A 15,078-nucleotide genomic window follows, 5' to 3' on the forward strand; every position below is an offset into this window, starting at 1 on the left:
TGTTTACAGCACTTTCAAAATTTTTGTTCATGCAATTACAAAGAGCAACAGATACAACTTACTCAAATTTTACTAACCAAAATCCAGTGTAACTATTTCCCATCCCCCTAAACTGTACAGTGTTTTTTTCTTCCAAGAAGACAGTTATTTAACTCAAGCCTCGAAATGAGTGTTGTAAATACACGTCACAAAGGCACAGGAGGTAACTACACCACCAATAAGATTACTGGACACATTTCCCCTGAATGGAGAGGTCTTTTTCTTTCTATAATATTTCAGATCATTGCTTTTAAAATCCCAACCTAGTATGATACTGTAGTGCTACAAAAGAAGTCTTGGATGTCATGAAACATGAAAAAGAGGAAGAAAAAATGTTAGATAAGCAACATTCACCCTTGGGGAAACATGCAACCACTGAAAAGCACCAAGGCCAATCACCAAGTCATGTCCTCACACTATATTCTTTACTGATAACATAATTTAGCAAAAGTGGCTCAAAGCAACAGTAGGTGTGGAGCTCATTTCACAATTCTCTTGTAATTCCCTGGTTCTCTCTGGTCATCATCTCTATGAATCCTGCCTGTGAGGCAGTCTAAGCTACATGTGTTATCTTCACTCTCTCCCATGGCAGGATGGCCAGCACAATATGCAAATAATAATAGCAATTTTTAAAAAATCAAAGGGATTAAGAAAAGAACACGTGTGTTAGATAATTTGATACAAATAGTGCTTTCTTCAGAGACACACTGCAGTTTTTTCTCATCTTTTCTTCCATAGGCAAAAAGAGCTCAGCTCTCCATGTCTCTGCAGGCAAGACAGAATTTCTTGGGAATGGGAGGAAATTGTGAAGATGCAATTTGTCACATAGCATCAAAATTGTGGCATCAAATTTGTGTACCACACATGCAGAGAGGCCAGCCTATATCAGCTTACATACACACAGACACACATACTCACAAGGCTAAGACAGAATACTGTAAGGATTACAGGTAAAACAAATAATTGTTCATGCTCAATTTACTGGATTTGTAGCCTTGGCAAAGGCTGAGCTCACAGAGGAAGATGATATTAAAACTAGCTGCAGACTCTTTTGCCATAACAACCAGAAAGAAAATTCCATTTAATGAGTCAGGCCATTGGGTATTCATGATCTACAAGACTAATTGGCTACATGAATTTGTAAGACAGAAAATTACATCTATCCTGCACCCAGGTATAATTAAGAAGAACTGTAAGTATGCAGAATGCAGCTTTGGTATTGAAATTTGTTGAAGAAGTGGAATATGTCATAATTTCTGCAATTATTCCCCTGGGATCTCTAAGTGCCTAAGTTTCACCTCTCTCAGAAAGAATTTAAATATGCAGAAACCAGACATGATATCTAATAACAGTCAAAATTATAATAATCTTTGATGATTTTTTTCAGGCATGTACCAGCAGAAATAATTCAGTATCTTATTTTTATTACTGTTCTTTCATCTGCTTCCACAGGTATTCACAAGTTGCAGCTCTCAGGGAATTAACACTTTGACAAAGCATCTGGAACGGAGGAAACAGCTCTGGTATCTCAGTTTGGAAAGACTCCTATAAAGCCAGGATTTTTTCTTTCTTTGTGGAGGATATAACAAAAATAACAATAAATGAAAACTTGCCTGGAAATCTCCCTCATCCCAAGAAAAACTGGTAGCATCATTTACACAAGTAGAATTTGTTTTGAACAAAAATCACACAAGTGCTGCTGGTCTTATCACTTATCACTTCCAACAACACTTCCAGCAACAGTTGCCAGGTAATAAGAATTAGTAACCAAATCACTTATGAACTTCTATTTAATTTTCATTTATCCTACAGGAAATTCTGACATTGTAATTCTAAAACAGTTTTTCCTTTATGGAACACCATAAAAAGCAGTTTTTCCAGCTGACCGATTTTCTAAAATGAATGAAGGGTGAGAAATGTCAAACATCCTTCTTGGTTACAGCCCGATTAGGTTTGTTTTTTAAAACAAAACTGACTGAATTACATGAAACAGAAGTCTGATTTTTAAATTCTACAATAGTGTGGGTGCAAATGACAGGCCCTGTTTACATGCTCTGACACAATATTGCCATATTACTTCAACAATGGCCTGCTGTAATTATACTCAGATAATGTATGCTCCCAATCTTTTTTTTTTTTTTTCCCCAGTTAATTAAAATTGTAATTGTTCCAGTTTGATTCACTGCTTATTACAGCCAGAGCAAGTGGCACATGAGTTTTCTCACTGTTTCCTTATGGCTCTTTTCTCTGAGTTTTGAGAGTTTATGAGTCTCTGGCTAGAAAAAAAAATTAAAAATATTAATAACCATTGTATTTCTACAATTCTCACATAGAGTAAGGCATATTGCACACACAGCCATCTCCATTGATACAGAGACAGTTGTAAAAGCCTCCTTTCAGGGTGAGTACAAGTCATAGTGGTATCATTCCACTCAAACTGAAGCAAGCTGGCTTTGATTTTGACCCCAAATATTGTGGAGAATATTTAGTACAAGGCTTGGAAGCCACACAGAAAGCTACTTTACTTTGTTATTTAATACATCATAAGCAGGCAATAAAAAATACAGACTGTTATAATTTATTTGTGTTTTAGCAGATTATTCTCATGTGCTGAATATTTCTGGTAACATGCATATATTGGCCTTTACTAAGTATAATAAAGTTTAAAAGAAAATAATTTAGAAAGTGTTCATTCAACAGTAGTTTTGGTATACCTTGCTCCCAATTTTTCAGTTGTGCTCTAATTATTTAAAAGAAATTTTAATGATTATGCAGATGATGTGTTCTTCTCTATAAAGCAGAGAAGAGCCGCTGGACCTGCTTTTTATGAATCACATTAATCTTTCTATAATTACAAATCAAATTTCTCAAAAAATAGAATTAAGCGATCTCCAAGCCTTCTATTTACAAATTGTAGGTGTTTTCTCCTCCCGACAGACAAGTCCTTTTACTCCTTGCAGGAAAGAAAAACTGTGTAGAAACCTATGACATGGTCCCATTTTGATGAAACCAGAACCCACCTCTTTGTAAGCCCTCTTTTGTACTGCTTTTTTCTGATATTCAGTACTGCTCCTTCAGTATTTAGGGTATATACCTATCTCCCTTTCTGAAGGATTTCTCTGAGAGTTTTTTCTACAGAACTACTAGGGGTTTAGATGTGGACATAAGAAAGCAGTAACACTAAAATAGCTTATCTCCTGAGAACAGCAATTTTTATGCCAGGATAAAAATATTTTCCAGTGTACAGCATAGACAGCTGCCACTTTACTAGGGCTGAGGCTACCACTGCTGTGCAGTTCCATAAAGGTAGGTGTCTTCTTTTTATTATATTATGTTTAGCACATAACCCTGTGCAGAAATGCAGCATCAGGGTGACATTATTATTTAGAGCCCTGAGTCTTTCACGCCATAGAAGAATCAATCAGATTAATCTTTACAACCCGTGCCTGGCCCACTTTACACCTGAGGCAAGAAACAGTGGTGCAGAGTAAGTGGCAGAATTCACCACATGGATTTCATGTATTCCTGCTTCCAAACCCAGACACTGCTGCCTCAGTCCTACAACACCACTAAGGATAACACTCTTCTCAGTCTTACAGAGACGACAGAGATCTGTATGAATTATAAAGAAATCTGTTGAAAGATAAGTGGATACCCATATCAGACTATTTTGTACTTAGGTCCAATGTATCTCTTTTTTACTATTTCAGACTTGCTATGGGTCAGTGTTTTCCCCCTCCTTACATTGCTCTGTTTTTTTGCAGTCATGAAAACAGCACTGAGTGGTCATCTTTGCACACAGAAAAGTGCTTAGCTCCTAACTTGAGAACTCCAGAATCCCGAGTGAAAAGCAGCCAATGTTCATCAAGATGTCTCATTTCACTGTCACCTAACACAGGTGACTTTGTCAAACCACCATTATTGTAGTGCCCATCTTTAAACAAAAGTGAAGGAATTTTATTAGATTTATTTATTTAAGTACACATGCTTCAGACATACTGCTCTTTCCACAGCATCATTCAAGAAATCAGAATGGACACAGGCAACAGATGCCCACAGGACAAACTCAACAATTTTTCAGGCTTACTTGAGGCTGTGCAAGCAGGAAGGAAGGATTAGGTATAAATTAAAGACAGTCAGCTCTAATAGTGTACAATCAGCATAACAAAAAAGTGCCTCAGACCTCCAGCAGCAGGCAAGGCAGCTCATTAAAAGCAAGTGAACACCTTCTCTTTGGTCTCCTTATAAATTTGCTGGCACAGCTACAGGGGAGGGAAAAGGAAGGGAGAGAAAGAGGAGAGAGATGGAAGGAGACTACTCCTGCTTTCTTGGCCCATTGCTCATGCTTCAGGATAAATAGATCCTTTCTGTTACTGTGCACCTGCATCTGACTGCTTCATTTTGATTTGGTCTCCTGCTGAGAAAATGTAGCTTCTTCCAGCACACACAAACCCTGCCATGCAGCTCAGATGAAAATTATATTCAGAGATGTGAGCAGTGACCTAAAAATGACAACTGGTCCTCAAAATATCTGATTCCTTTTAAATTCTATAAGTTTGCATTTTCCTCTCATTTTCATTGCCTAGAAAAGGGGTAATAAAAGTAACATGTTGACAACTCTGTCGTACTACCTTTCCAATCATTAACTCTGTAAAATACTATAAAAGGAAAAAAAATTTCTGTTACGGGAGCTACATGTTGCCTCCTAAAGGAGTCTCTTTTCTTTGAATCTTTCTGTTGTAAAGCTGGGGTTAAGCAGTAAAAGGATGAGGTGGCAGAATCAGATTTCATTCTGGATCCAGCACAAGGTACTCAGGCTGTTTCCTTGTGCTCTCTGAAACTCTGTTTCCACATGAGCAAAATGCAATTTCAATAGTTACACAGCTCACAGAGTGGTGACCACAAAACTGGGGAAGCTGCTACAGCAATATAAAATACTCTGTGCAGAGCTGGTATTTTAGACTTCCATGTAAGCAGGAACACTCAACCAACTGCCTTAATGTAATTACTGACAGAAGCCTTTCCCCTCTCTTTTTCACATTATCTTAAAAAAAAACAAAACGGTAAAACTGTGGCAAATATCTACAGAAAAGTAAAAATTAAAAGAACAGTTCAAAATAGGAATATCTGGCTAGGTAAAGTCCATTTAAGGTCTTCCTTTCGTATCTGTAACAGTTCACAAACCTAACAAGAAGTCAGACAAACAGTCTGCCCTTCAGGAAACCTGACATTTAAAACTAAAGTATAGGAAGTTTCACTATTGATGATGATCTAGAATGGAGGATGGAGTTCAGAAGAATCTTTTTAAAAATATTTGCAACTTCCAGCCTATCTGTCAATCACATGGATCCTGGTGACATGAGTAAACAAATACTTGGGGTTTTAAAAAAAATTTTTTTTTTTTTGTTTTAAAAGCTAGGCCTGCAATGAAGTAAGATACCAACCTTTAAATAATGGTGGTTTTCAATCGGAAAGGCCATCCCTTCAGCTTTTTCTGTGAAATTATATAAAATTACTTAAGATTGTCTGGTTTCATTGGAAGCAAACCTTTAATATACAGTGCATACTGCCAACTGATTTAAGCACAATATGAAGTGGCAGTTGCTAAGGCAACAATATGCAATTCCTCTTTCAGTGATCTCTCTTAGCAGCTGTGTAAGCCCAGACGAGTATCAGTTATATGAGAATTTATAAATCATCTTGGTAAATACCCTATCAAATAACTTCTCCGTGAATGATTTTTGGAATTGTTTGCTCAAACTCAAGTCTTGTCTACAGTACCAAAAGAAAACTGCTCAACAGTGGCTCTGCCAGAAGGGTGCTGATGTAGTACAGGTCAATTTAAGTCTGTGTTAAGCAGAGATTCAGCTTCAGCAGCTGTTGGAGAGAACTGCCAGAGATCCTAAAAGGCCCTAACAGGCAGTCCTACCCTAGCAGGTAGAACTGCATACTGCTTCTTTGTAGAGGGCAGAAAAAAGGGAAAACTTGGGAGCAGGTGAATATACTGGATGCAGGAACACAGATGACAAAATGAAGACAGCCTTAAAACAAATCAACAGTCAATGCCATCTTCCCTGACATGATACTGGAATACCCACAGTAAGACTGGGTGTTTTTAGAATATATATTAGAATATATCTATAACCTGATACTTTTAAGTCAAATACACCAAAAAAAAAAAAAAAAAAAAAAAGATCCAGAGAGTTATGCTTATCTCCAAAATAATGAATATAATTTTTCAGCTCATCCTAAAGCTGAAGCCAATGTTCTCTGTTCATCTCACCAGACAAGAAAGAGCAGGTGGAAAAAAACAGAATAAAAAAAGGTCCAGAATGACCCTGTGTGCAAACTCAAAAACAACATTTGCTAAAAACCACTAAAAGCTGTATTAATACATTTAACAACACAAGAATTATGTAACATAACATTGCAAGTTAATGAACTTAGAATACAAAATGCTGGCACTAACTGAAAGAGTTAAAAAAAAAAGTATAAATATGTATCAGCTTTCTTTCAAAAGAATAAAAAAAGGTCTTTTTTGCATAGACGAATCACAGGCTTCTGGCATCTCAGAAGCTGGTAGCATTAATGAGGATAGGATAATGGTATTATTTTCTTCTGTTTTGAGGGTAGCCAACATATGATCAAAAATTACACACTTCAGGGGTTTTCTTCAACCTAAGGCTAGGTAAAACCCTAGAACTGCTGACACTTCTGGAAGCACAGTGCTGAATGACAACTGACATCAAGGGCTTACAGAAGGACCAAAGTGAATGGTTCATTAAAGAGTGATAAATGTAGTGTGACTTCATGTTGTTTAGAATTTAATAGTCACTACTGTCAAACTAGATGTAATGCATTTTACTATTTTTAAACAGCATGCCAATTACTTGCATATAAAAAGGTAACCAAAAGAAATGCCTTTTCATTAACATACTAACATAATAATTATGACCAATTCTTTATTATCTATTAAAGGATGCTGACAGAGATAATTTCAAGAAAATTGTAAGATAAATCTCTTCTGTTCTAGAAAATAAAGAAAAAAATTTGTGTTTTTCTATTTAGCATGTTCTTTATAACCCACTCAATTTTCAAGGCTATGCATAAAGTTATTATAGAAATCTCAATTGTGTGCTCTTGTATATGCCTCTACCTTTTGCATCACATTAGAAACAAGTGTGTCAGATTTAAGGGCCTTACTATTTTGTGAATTCTCTTCAACACCTATACCACTCTGTGCAACTCTGTCCACTTCAAAAATGTCCTCATTCCAGACAAAAATAAACATTTCAAAATTGGAAGAATCTAGGGGTTTCTACAATCTTTCAAACTAATAAGCAATATCATATGCTGTAGTTGAATTTTAACATGACAAAAAGTGAAACAAGCTGCACAAGTGTAATTAAATATTGAGATGGATCAACAAGAAACACACTGTAATCTCTAATGTAAGGTGTTAAGACCGTATTATAAACCTTTCTAAAAAACTAGTTTTATTAAAGAGTACAGTTGATGTCAGTATTTTGGCTGCAACATTATCAGTAAAAGCAACATAATGGTTGGGATATAAACTCTAAACAATACAGTAGCTAGACAGCCCTAAAACTTCTTACAGTAGAAAACCTTTGCTAACAGAAAAAAAAAAAATTCTTCAGGACTTGTGTAACAGAGTTTCTTAACTCTCTGTGTGGGTATGACAAGAGGCAGGATTACATACTACATTTAAGTGTCTTTAGCATACTTGAAAATGGGGATTCAGAGGGAGTTTTACACACTGCTCAATAGCCTTGAGTAGCCAAGAAAGGAGAGGCTCTGTCTCTACAGTCTCTGATGACCACTTTTAAAGGAAGTTGATAGCTGTGAAATAGGGCCTTATCTGAACTTACAAACAGAATGTGCCATATAAATTCTTCAAAGAAAAAACATTAATTCAAATTTCTATTTATAGTCACCCACCTTTGTAATTAATCTGCAATTAATCATAGTCAAAATGCAACATAAAAACAGAGGCATAGGAAAAAAATGTATTAATGAATGGGGCACACTGAGCAAAAATCCTTGTTGTATTCCCATAACTGTTGTGAATTTTGTAGTCTAATATTCTCAAAGCCAGACATATGACTTTGCCAAAATTACTGTGAGAAAAGTCCATAATTTGTTTGTGCTATTGTCTTAACTCCATCTTGAATCATACCAGATGCCCAGTACTATTCAGCACTTTATTTTCCTACCCTGCCCCTTTTCCTCATCTTCATTTCCTCTTTTCAAAGTCCTCTTTTCCCCATATCTGACTGGGATGAAAAAAATGAGTAAGATTAAACAATATTCCCACTCCTGAGAAAAACTCTTCAGCAAGTTTAGACTAAAAACTCAAGAACAGCAAGATTTCTCCCAGCTTCTTTCCCCCCCTCTGCCTACATCTTACTGAATTACCCAAGATGTAATTTTGTCTCACTTTTCTACCACCCCTGGCTTGAGACAACTTTTTATTTTCCCTGGAAATTGCTGTTCCTGAAGGGACTTGAAGAACATGCCCCATAACATGAAAGAGGAAGGACAAATCCTTGCTTCAGTTTCATCCACATTGTGATGCTGTAAGCACGGAGGAGAAAAAGTGATGTCCTTGTGAAAAAAGTGAAGCTTACATTTCAAAATCTATGCCAGTTTCCCTTTTTACACCTCTCTACTGTACACCAGTAAAGGCAAGAACACAATAAGCAGCCAGTTTTCAAAAGCAACATACTTGTAGTTAACCCTAAATTGCCTTTATAAACAATTGAGATGGGGCACAAAATGAGCCTGTCCTGAGTTGTGTTAGTTTTAGGCTGATGCATGGTTCACATTATACAAGCAAAAAAGATTGCCATGCAAGCCAGTGTGGGGTCTGGACTTGCATTATAATACACCAAGGAAATGAGAATGAAGCTGTCTGAAAATAAGGCAGCTCCTTATTTTTTGAGTAAACAATTTTAAGACTGCTTCTGCTAAAGGTTATGGTATAAATGGCACCACAACTTAACACATTAAAAACCTTCATATCTTCCTATAAGCTAACTATTTTGGTCAGCTCGAGCAAACATAAAATTTTTGCCAGTGTCTCCTCCATCCACTTGGATCTCTTCATACTTGCACTGGAGTCCTTTTGTCTTTCCTAGCTATTAAGGCAAAAATTATATAAACACCTCAAGGTCACTCAGGTTTCTCAGTCTCTAGGGACTTGACAGGGATTACAGATCAACAACGGAAACCTGTGCATATATTTAACTGAGTATTACTGAAAATTTTGTTTAAATATTTGCAATTGCAGAACTTTGAAACAAAAGGAACTGGGCAACATAATTGCTTCTTTTTTTTTTCTTTCTTTTTTTTTTTTTTTTTTTTTCTTAGTTGCTTCATTAAAGATTACAAAAAAGAAGAAAGACATAATTTCTTCCTATTTCTGTTTGGAAAGTTGATATTGTCAGAGCTGAATTTAAGGCAGCTCAATTACAAGCATCACACACTAGTGACTTGGTTAGTGATTCAAACCAGACAATGGCAATAACTGAACTCAACTACACAAAGGCTTCACACCAGTTTCATCAAATTAAAGGGCCATCTTTGGTACCCTTATCACCACCACCAATTAAAGTCACCTAATCACCTAACATTGCCTGCTTCAGATGGAACAGCAACATGTTTCCATGTTGTTAGGGATAAGGTAAATTTACTGGTAAATCTACAAATACTTTGGATACCAGATCTTTCATTTCAATACTCTCAGAAGCAATGTGATCAACACCGTGCATTTTCACAGTATTTCTACCAACCTGGAGAGTGCTTCCCATCTGACAGAAAAGCTAAGGAGCCTATGCTGATGCCAGACTGTTTTCAGTCAACCAGACTGAGAGCCAGCAGTGAGAGGCTGCCCTAGCAGGGGGGAGGATCACTGGTGGCAAGGTGGTGAGAAGAAACTGTGCCATGCTTTAGAAGCCATTGCAACAGCCCCCTGCACTCAGCAAACCTCACCTGCTACCACATGCTACAGGGTAAGTTCTGGCAAGTTTGATCCATTATATGCAATTAGGATAGGGTCTTCTTTTTCCTTAGCTATCCTGGTTTTTGCATCATTATTTAAACTACATGTACATGATTATTTCCTTGTTGAGTATGTTGTCACTAATAAGCATGTCTATCACAAGACTTAAAAAAGGCAGTATCAGTATGAAAAAAGGATTATGGTTTAGAAAGCCTACATTTCTGCTACAGCCTTAGAATTCAAGATGAGTATAAATAATAAAACAGATACGTCCCAACTCTGAATACATTTGGTTCAAAAGCTATTGTTAAACGAGAAGAGACTCCTTGTCTAACAAAGTCATGGAAAAAAAATTTTTTTCCAAACAGCAACTCCATCCAACTTTCAAACCAACAGTTTAACTGTGATTACCAGCAGCTTCATCATTAGGTCAACATGAAGCTGGGTATATCCTTATGTTTGCTTTTTTTTTTTTTTTTTTTCCATTTTTCAAGGTCATAGATAGCTTACAGCCATTTAAAAAAAAAAAAAAACAACAAAAAAAACCCCCAAAAAACTCAAACAACCCCCCCCCCCGTCAATTTATATAGCAGATTTTGCTATATTCCATTATGTTTGAATGCCAGTAGACAAAGTAGAGCTTTTGCTGTATTTTCAGAGGAATATTGTTATACTTAATCTCTGAAGAGTGCTTCTGACACGTTTGTTATACATAGCCAAGGAAAGAATTTCTTCTGGTAGTAGGAGATAAGTGGTCACACTTGTATTTGAAGCACTTTAAAAATACATTATTTAATTTTTGTAATAAAATTTCCAACCATTTAATAAATTTGTCAAACATTTTTACAAATTCTTTTAAGGAATAGTGCAGTGGGGTTACGCCACAGCATAGGCTACAAGTGACCTGAAGGTCCTTCTAAAGGCAAAGAAAATGCTCTCAAACCAAGGACTTAATCCTGGTTTGTCCCAGGTCTGTCTCCTTCTACCAAGGATAGATGGCAAGAGACAAAGGCAATCCTCATACAACAGGAGCCTGACACTGACTGCTGGAGCCCAGTATTTACAAATGGGACTAACAAATGAGACTGATTAAAAGAAAACCAGGACTTAAAACCAGAGGCAAGGAAGGTGAAGGAGCCTCGTAAGTCAGGTAGTAATTTCTCTGTTGTACAAAGAACCCATTGCTAAGAAGGGGCCTGAAGGACTCAGAGGTTTACCTTTCTAGATGGTTGGTACTGGAAAGAAATTGCTAACATTGCTAATAAATCTGTTCCAGGGTTGAAGAAGAGGTAATGCCTCACTTTCTAGGAAATTATTCATGACCCAGCTTCAGTGAAGAAGAGGTTAGCCTCTCAGAGAGGCTGAGATGAGTTCTGTGATCCAAACTCAAGAGAGCATGAAATAAATGCAGAACCTGTGAGAGAGGATATGTCATTTCATTTACACAAAGAGAAAGGAGACTGAACAAGGGGAGAAGGAGGCAACAGAGAATCTGTTTATGAAAGAAGCGGATCAAGTAGAACAGAGTATCTGGAAGGGCTTTTTGCAAAATATAGATCAAATAGCATTATCTGCTCATACTTCAGGCTTCTCATGCATCAAGTATAAATTATTGCATTGAAGAGAACATGCTTTCAGAATCTGTTTATTGAAGAGAGTCAGGCAAAGAGTTAGCTGCACAGCTCTCACAGAGAATCAGCTTTAGGACTTGTCACATCAATGATTTATAGGGTGACACTAGGGAAATCAATTAAGTTCTCTACGTGCCCCAGTTTTCCCATCTGTAAAATAGGGGCAATCTGTTATTCAAGCAGAGTGCTTTTCCATTTTATAGCCTTTCTTCTTGGTGTTCGTTATTTGGCTACTTTCTGACACCAGTCAGTCTTACATGGATGTATTTTTATTTTAGCATTACAGTATAGCTCGTCTTGATTAATTTTAACTGGTTTGTTCTTGTATGACTTCCTAAGTACTACTCTATTTTAGCAGCAATAATGAAAACGCACAATGTAAAGAGAATATATATTTTTCCTAAAACACTAATTCTTGAAGAAGCTATTAAAGAAATCTCATGGTAGCCATAAATAAAAATCCAAAGATAATGAAATGAGGGAACTGTGGAAAACTCCTATCTATTTTTATTTTAACTTGTTTAACAGCTTTGCTGCATTTTAGGACTTCAAAACGTAATGATTTTTTGAAAAAACTGCATGGAAACAAAATAATTAGAATATAGTCTAATCCTCCAAAGCATCATGGAAAAAACATATAGTTGTCCTTGGGCTTCTTATTCCATAGATTTTCTTTGTTCTCCCATGTCCAGAGTAAAAAAAATTAAAAAGTTTTAACACAGAAAAGGAGGATCAGTCTGGGACAGCCATACTCCCCCTTTTCCTACAGATAGATAGATAGACTTAAATTACATAGGCCATATGGATAGATACAGACACATTTGCCTTCTTCTTTATAGTATGATACACTGCTTAGAAAGATGAAAAAACCCAAAGAAGTTCAGAAGCACAAGGATCTAGTTATTTATGAGTGCCTGCTGGGGGGTCTTGAACTGAAACAATGCTTTTTCTTGTACTAGGATATTTACCCTTTTGACTGTAGACGTAATAATACATTCAGCTTGTAGAGTGGGAAGAAAACAGCTAAGGAAATGTTTTAAAATTTAGTTTCTGTTTCAGTATTAAATGCTGCATTGTCTTCTTAGGAGGAGGCCAGTGTGAATGAGATTGGCAGACACAGGAATAAGGATTTTTTCTGTCTATGCCACCTGAGCTCTCTCTTTACTTGAGATATTTAACTTGCATGAAGGATAATGATACAACTGTCAGACCATCAGAGTCCATTTCCAGCTCTTCCAAGGTTTTGAAATTGTCCAGAAGGCAGCAAAATTGCAGCACCCATGTTCTTCAGTTATGGGAGGACTGGGAGATTATTTTAATGTGTTTAATGTGCTTAGATACTTGCCTTGCCATTGCAACTACAGTATTCTTACACAGGACACACAGCCTACCTTGGCTGTTGGAAAGAAAATTGTTATTCTACTATGCATGGAACTGTGCACAAGACACTGGTTGAAAATAAAGAAAAATGATGGTAAAGAAAACATTGGTTTGTGGTTATGCTGAGTTTTTGGAAAACAGCAGATAACTGAACTGGCAAATCCTTTCATTGTTGCAGTTTTTACAGTAATCTCAAATCTCTCTTTATCTGCTTGTTTTTGGCTTGTTTACCACAGAGACCAATGATCCGTGAAGCAAAAGATGTAGCTGAAAGGTGTCAACTAACATCTACACCAGACCTGCCACTGCTCTTCAAACTGGCTTTATAGATAAGAGTTGGCTGCTCAATGGGTGGCCACAACAGTATTATTTGAGAATTTAAGTATTCATATTTGCAAGTGGGCTATAAAATACCATTCATGTGTCCAGAAATGTTATGTACAGTCAGTGAAAGGTTAACAATAAATATGTATGCTTTCTGTAGAAGATACTATTCCAGGAAAACACTGTGGCTGAGTGGTCTGATTTAAGGAAATCAAATCCAGTCATGTATCATGGAATCATTTTAGGTTGTTATTTTTGTCTTTTACCTAGACAATCCTTTTAGCTTTGTTGAATATAAGGCACTTGGTGTTTTTAATCCTATGACATTATATTTTAAAATAGAAATAACAGGTCTCTGATATTTATAGACTTCCATTTAGTTGATTTAGCCTGTCTTCCACAGATTGCTCTTTTCAGCTGAGCTACTGATGTTCTGAAGCGTTGCTGCAGCTCACCCATCTAGTGCAGTTTTATATGTAAGAGCAGCAGTGCAAATTATAGACAAAGCCAGTCTTAAGTGTAATCTGGAAACTGTAAATTGTTGACTGGCTGAGACTGTGGCCATCAACAGTTCCAGGTTACAGTGACACCATACTACATTTCTGACTGATCCAACTGAGCAGTCGCTGCTCAAAGAGACGTACTATAAAAGTCACCAATTATACCTGAATTCAGGTATAATTCAATTATACCTGTTAAATGTAATTCTTAAAGTACTGTATTATTGTTCTTGCATGCGTTACTGAAATAACAGACCACACAGTAAAATGTGTTAGCCATTGAAGTTTCAAACACATTTTTGTCATTTAGATTAAGATGAGATAAGATATCTTAAGTAACAGCAGGCAATGTTTTCACAAAACCAATCTGAATCAAGATCAAAGCAGCACCTACTTGTTTTTACTTCTCTCAGTGCTTGAAATTGATTTCTATTTCTTGTGCATTTGCTTGAGGCAGTTAAAAGTAAGTGACCAGTTTAAATAAACAATTTAAAAGAAAAATAGATAGAAAGATGTACTCAGTATTCAGAATGTCAATATATTCTGAAGAGAATTTCAGTAAATACATTGTAAAAAGACATTTAAAATTAATTTTACTTTTATAATAGACTGATGAAAGAATCAGCAGCTTTCCTGAGAATTATTTAAAGATCATATTTGATGTAGAGAAGGTGTAAGGTACACAAGGGACAATGGATAGTGAGTACAAAATCAGAGAAGATTACAGTAGGAAGACTGTCAAGTCTTTCAATATTTTATATTGCATACACCTAACATTTGGATTACATAACAAATATTAATGATCATTAAGTTTACTCAAAAATAATTTATTTAAAAACAGAAGGATGTTCTATACAATTACTTGATTTGAGTAGCATATAATTTCTTATATTGGTGTCCTGGAGCTTCACATAAGCTGTACATATGGACACAATGGCAATAAATCAGACACAAAAATGTAACATTTGAAAGTAGACAGATTGCTTCTTTACAAAATGTAATACTATGTATTTCCCTGCTTTCCTAGAATTCCACTGACAACTTAAAGCTTTTAGAATAATGGGTTTCACACCTTGAACACATGCCAGAGAAGGCTAAGAGAGGCATTGCACACCATTTATCATATAGGCTGGAAACCTAAACATTTGGTTGCATCATATGAAAGAAAAACATGTTCAACAGA

At 36.2% G+C, this 15,078-nt stretch overlaps 1 protein-coding gene across 5 annotated transcripts in view; it reads right to left on the reverse strand.

The window, feature by feature from the left end:
- CDKAL1 (CDKAL1 threonylcarbamoyladenosine tRNA methylthiotransferase) overlaps positions 1 to 15,078 on the reverse strand; it is a 384,171-nt gene that overhangs the window by 30,037 nt on the left and 339,056 nt on the right. The gene's annotated exons all lie outside the window — the stretch shown is intronic.

Source organism: Heliangelus exortis, chromosome 2 (genome assembly GCF_036169615.1).
Source record: "Heliangelus exortis chromosome 2, bHelExo1.hap1, whole genome shotgun sequence".
NCBI lineage: Eukaryota > Metazoa > Chordata > Aves > Apodiformes > Trochilidae > Heliangelus > Heliangelus exortis.